The sequence below is a fragment of the Tenrec ecaudatus genome, chromosome X (assembly GCF_050624435.1).
Source record: "Tenrec ecaudatus isolate mTenEca1 chromosome X, mTenEca1.hap1, whole genome shotgun sequence".
Lineage (NCBI taxonomy): Eukaryota > Metazoa > Chordata > Mammalia > Afrosoricida > Tenrecidae > Tenrec > Tenrec ecaudatus.
This window is the reverse complement of record NC_134548.1, coordinates 144,568,253-144,574,293: the sequence shown is the minus strand read 5'-3', so window position 1 is coordinate 144,574,293 and position 6,041 is coordinate 144,568,253. Positions and strand designations below refer to the sequence as shown.

Here is a 6,041-nt window from a genome sequence, read left to right as displayed (position 1 = left end):
ATAATTTATCAAGGGTTCATGAGCGTGAGAGAGTTGAGGAGGGAGGGAAAAAAGTAGTGCTGATACCAAGGACTCATTTAGGAAGAAAATGTTTTGAACATGACAGCATATGTACAAATGTACTTGATACAATTGATGTATGGATTGTTATAAGAGCTTTAAGAGACCCCATTAAGTGATTAATATTAAAAAAATAAGAGTTACAGCCTCAGAAAACATAGGGACAGTTCAACTTTGAACTATATGGTAGCTATGAGTCAGAATCGACTCGATTCCAGTGAGTTTGGTTTGCAGTTTTTCGGTAGGGTTGAAAGAAGGCCTGGGGATGCCAGGAGTTAAGCACTGCACTCAATGCACACGGTGGGTGTTGCAAAAATTTCAGGCAATCCAGGGAGCAAGATGAGGCTGCTTGCTCCTTTTAAGATTTATCATCTCAGAAAGCCTGTCTGGCGTCCCTATAGGTTGGAAAGGGAGCACCTGTGGTGTAGGGGTCAGTATGGGGCTTCTAGTCACAGACTTCGTAGCTAAAGCCCCCACGCAGCGCCATGGGAGAAAGATGTGGCTTTCTACACCTCTAAATAAGCACAATCTGAAAAACCCACAGGGGCTGTTCAATCCTGCTCTATAGGGCTCACTATAGAGTGCGTTTAATTAAACTCATTTTATTGAGGGCTCATACAACTCTTATCACAATCCATACACACACGCACGGTGTCAAGCACATTTGTAAACTTATTGCCCTCACCATTCTCAAAACATTTGCTTTCCGTCAGAGCCTTTGAAATCAGCTCCTCATTTTACTCCCCCCTCTCAAGCCCCCACGAACCCTTGATAATTTATAAGTTATTATTAGTTTGTAATGTCTTTCACTGTTCAATGTCTCCCTTCACCCACTTCTCTGGGCGTTTGGTTTTTTGGGTTGTAACGACTCAGTTGTAGTGTGTAGGCATAGACAGTTTGAAGTAGCGACAGACAGTTATGGGAATGGGCAGCAAAGAGCAATTCCTTTGAACCCACCTATTCTTCACTACCAGGCCCCACCCCCATTCATTCTATGTGGCTGAGTGCTATCATTCTGAAGCTCTTGGCAACAAAACCCTCCAAGCACTCACAGAAATCCCACGGTGAACTCTTCTAAGGAAGGTGACTAGGAGGAGCCTCCCAGCCGGCTCTGACAACAGGCGGCGCTCTTCCCAGGACTGTCCAGTCGTCCTAGGACAGTCTCTCGGAACAGGAAGCGCTCTGGCCCAAACTGTGACGGAGTCCCAGCAGCGGATTTGTGACATGGCACGCCGCCACTTCGCCATTATCCTAGGTCCCTGGGCGAGCTGAAGGCGCCAGCTACAGTCTTCGTGAGGAGGTCAAAGGGGCGAAAAAGGAAGGAGGAGGAAAAGAGGCCAGAAGTCACTCGGCAGCGGGGCTGAAAGGAAGACTGATGGAGGAGCCAACTGGGACTGAGGGAAGAGCCAAGGGACTGGCTAATTGGCGGGCCCCTTCCGGTGGCGACACGTGGAGAGCATCGGTTGACTAGGCCGCAGGAGCCATGGCGGTAGAGCTTGGGGACCGTGAGAGTGGGTTCCGTCACAACGAGGTCATCAAGTTCATTAAAAATGAGATTCTCATGAACGGTGCGGGCCGGAGTTCTACGAGACCTTCTGCTCACTGCCCTTGGAGGAGGTGGAGGACCGGCTGCTCCTGATAATGGAGAACCCCCAGGTGCCCCTTCGCTTGAAGAGCGTCTGTGCCTGGAGCGCGCTGTCGCTGGCTGTGCTGGGGCTGTGAAACAGCAGGCCCAGCACTCGCACCACATCCAGTGGCTGCAAGATCAGCTGGATGACCGGGAGGCGAAGTCTGGGGCCCTGGCTGCAGAGGTGCTGCGATTGAGCGCGGAGAACAAGGAGGCAGAGTTTAGACACGGCTCTCTTGTGAGTGGTCTAAGCTACAACAGGCCCTGATTGAGCACAATGTTCTGTATAAAATGGCGGCCGCAGATAGAGAGATCCAACCAAGGGACCTTTCTGGGTCAGAGCCTGGTGCCTATGCTTCAAATCCAGGCGCCTGGTGCCGAAGCAATGCCCATGACTTCAGGCCAATGTTCAAATCTGATGGCCCTGGGCCCACAAGGCAGTTTTTATGTGGAGAGCCCGACAGCGGTGTCACCCTCCATGCTCTACATGCCAGGACCACCGAGTTCTTGGCCTCAGATGAGCCAGCAGTCAGTGCCATTGCCACAGCCAGGCCCAGCCAATGTGCTGTAGAGAGTGACACAATACTCATCCCCAGCTGTGGTGATAGAAACACAACAAGCAGCAACACAATTCCAGGCCCCTCCAGTGATGAGCTACCAGCCTTACATGTGGGCTCCAATGGGCTTCCAGGCGATGGCCCCACAGCGGGACTGGAGATACTATGGCCAGGGACATGCTTCTTTCATCCCCCAGGGGATAGTGCCCCTGGGGAACAGCAGTTGTGACAGCCAGGCAGAAGATTCAGCAAAGCTCAAGGAGATGGCCCTTACTAAGAAGAAGGGACAGGGAAGCATGATGACATGGCTCCTGTGGGGGACAATAGAAGCCACAGACAGGAAGAACGTCCCAGAAGACCCAAAGTGATGGCCCACCTGGGGAAGCACAGAAATCATGCTGAGAAAGAAGACACGGAGAAGCAGCCGCCGCTGCAGAAGCAAAAGGCAAAAGAAGCAACTTGGAAAAGCACGTCAGAATTTCAGCACCAGGGAAAGCATGTTGCGGGCAGCAATGATCAAAACTGGCATTATGAGTCACGCAAAGCAAATAATTCCCTATGGCACATGGCCTGTAAGAACATGGCTGGTGAACCCGAGAAAGTCGCTACAGCAGATGAACCGAGAAAGTCTCCACGGATGATGAACCTGAGAAAGGCTCCACCACTGGTGAGGCCGAGAAAATCTCCGCAGCTGGTGATAGTGGTGGCCTTGACCCAGAACGAGTTCTTCATTAATCTCAGAAAGGTAGGAATGGAACATATTTCAAAGAGAAATCAAATTCCTGACACTCATTTCTGATAAAAAAAGAAAGAACAAATTTACTGAACAGACAAATTGATCACTTAAACGATCATTTTGAAAAAATAAACAATCCATTATCTTATTACCCAAATTAGCCACTTTTTTACCATTTTGGGCACACACCCTCACAACTGCACACGAAGGCATACATTTGTATACTCTTTCTCATTGGTTTTCAATAAAGCAGGCGTACCTTAGGGGCATAGTGCTTATGGGATGGACGACTAACCGCAAATTAAGCAATGTGAAACCACCAGGCAGCTCCACGGGAGAGAGACTGGACTTTCTACCTTTGTAAACATTAACGTTTTGGAAACCCACAAGGGCAGTTCTGCCCGGTCCTATAAGGTCACCATGATTCAGAATTGACTCCATGATCGTGAGTTTGAGTTTTGACTTTGAGTACTTCCATGTTCTCCTTAAAAAGAGGATTTTTCCTTTGCAGCTCTTTCAAATTCAATGGCTGCCCCATGTATGGCTGGCACTGGCCCAACAGGCTGCCACAGAGACATTGTAACCCGTGGGCCCTGTTCCTCTCTGCTGAGCCTCAGGGATACATTTTGATACACACACTGAGCGAAGAAAAAAAGGAGGATTTTTCCTAATTCCATGTCAATTCTCACGTGGTTGATTCTGGATGTGATGGTGATTGCTTTATACCGTGGAAAAGTGTTGAAGTTGTGACGCTTTTGTCCATTCTGTTTTCGTATAACCTCCGTAGGGCTAATACTATTGACAGCGTTGATACCTGAGAGAAGCTCCCTCTCCGCCCCATCTCCTTCTTCTTCTACCTCTCTTAATAACCTCCTCCCCACACCCCCAAATGTCATGCCTTTGGCTGAGACCAGCCATATGTTTTCAGAGATATAAACTTGAGTCTCTGTTCGGAATCTTCTTTACTGGGAAAAAAAGTTCTAGGTCCACTATGCTCATGGTTTTTTGTAGTTGTTGTTTTACATTTTTAGGGTAGGCCAGCGTTTTCATCTGAGTTCCACGCATCTCAATTGTTGTTGCAGAAGTTATACCTACCATAGCCACACTAGAAGATCTTCCAAGCATCTAATGAAGAAACACCCTGAACATCAACCTACATCAGGAAGAGCCAACACCAACTGCCTAGACCTGAAAAGGGAGGAGAGGAACGAATAGATGCTTTGGCACACCTGCTGGTGTTGAGGGTCAATTGATTTTGTAAGCATTTAATTTCTCAGTTGGGATAAGAGTTGGGAGTGCAGTATTTTTTTTAGTTATATGCTTGAAAGACAGTTTACAACCGTGTTATACAACTTTCATTGATGATTTATCTACAGTTAGTCCGTTTTCTGTTCTGAGAAACATTAGCTTTGGGGTGTTTGCACTTCACACTTCTTCATTTTTCCATAGTTGTCACTGGCTTTGAGCTTTGCAATTTCTTTTTTAAAATTGTATGTGATTGGGGCACTTACAACTATTATGACAATCCATACATATATCCATTGTGTCAAATACATCATACATATGTTGTCATCATCTTTATCAAAACATTTTCTTTCTACTTGAGCCCCTGATATCAGCTCCTCATGTTCCCCCTCCCTCCTCTTCCCTCCCTTCCCCATGAAACCTTGATAATTTAGAAATTATTCTTTTTTTGTCATATCTCTAAAATAACCGCTATCTCATTTGATCCACTGTTCTGCAGTCTGTCCCCCTAGGAGAGGGCCATATCGGTCATTGCACTTGGTTCGAGGGATGCAGTGTTAAAATCTATGTATGTGGGTCATTTGGAAAAAAAATTCTATGTGTGTGAGCAAACTCAAGTGTTTTCATGTAATTTGATGAACAAAATGTTGTATGTTAGAAGTTAGAATTACTGAAAATTAAACTTTTAGGAGTTAGAATTAGATACTAAAGTCTTATGCACACAGTTTCTCATTATGTGGGAGTTTGAAACCAGAAGAGAGAGAGCCTAATTTAAGATCAAGAGCAGATAGGTGTAATTTCTTTGTCCAGCATGCAGTTTAGGTCTTCAATGCAGGTCTTCAGGAGCTGCTGCTGCTTATGGGAGGGGTGGTTTGAATAGGAGAACTGGACTGGGGCAAGCCCACCTGAGAATCTTCTGCTTCCTGTGTGCTCTCCATAGGCTCTCTGCTCCTCCAAGGCAGCTGTTGCAAGTCAAGGAGGGAACCACGAAGGAGTCCAATTGGTAGTTAGGTTGGCCTTCAGTCTAAAGGAAATGAGGCCTTCAATTTCCACATGAGATTTCATCCACCTTAAAAAGGTCAACATTCTTTCTTCCTTGGACCTGGTCCCAAACCCTAACTACTAATAAAATGTGTGCATTTACTCTGCTGTGCCATCGGTGTCATGTGTATATCAAGGAAGGTTTATGGAATGGTGACAACTTAAAATTCTAATCTCCTCTCCATGCACTGAGATGAAGCAAAGCTCAATCCTATTTACTCTTAGGGGGACTCTCTTCTTTGTTGTATTATACAAGAATTGGTGGCGGAGGATGGGGTGGGGTGGGAGCGTGTCTTCTAAAGGACCTTCCAGCTAGCATGGTTGCCACTGCTCCTTGCACTGTTCATATTTCCATAGGTCCTTCAACCAATCATGGTTGCCACTGCTACCCACATGTTCATATTTCCATAGGTCCCTTGTGGGTGGGCATCCCTGTGGCCCTAGAATCAATGGGACATGGGGAGAAGGAATATCTCTGCCTATGCTGGAAGCCCTAATGCCTGGGGTCTGAACCTCCTACACACGCCAGGAAACCATTCCTGTGGTGCTGCCTCCCCGAGGCCTGCAGAGGCAGAAATTTGCATCATCTCTTTCTGTCTTCCCTGGCGTTCTGGGCCCTCATAAGCTTGTCCATAATCCTATCAAGGTGCTTAGGATTCTAGAAAGTAGCAGTCCTGTAGCCTGTGGTCTAAAAAGATAAATGTTCCATGAGGTCTGGGAGCTGGGATGTTGGAAGATGGCGACCTGCATGGTAGAAGCACTGGGATGAGAGCAG

At 46.9% G+C, this 6,041-nt stretch overlaps 1 non-coding gene across 1 annotated transcript; it reads left to right on the top strand.

Moving 5' to 3' along the window:
- The first annotated feature begins 3,486 nt into the window (after positions 1–3,486).
- On the top strand, positions 3,487–3,621 carry LOC142435357 (small nucleolar RNA SNORA5). Its single transcript, XR_012781427.1, has one exon. It is a non-coding gene; the product is annotated as a small nucleolar RNA SNORA5 (small nucleolar RNA).
- The last annotated feature ends 2,420 nt before the right edge of the window (positions 3,622–6,041 follow it).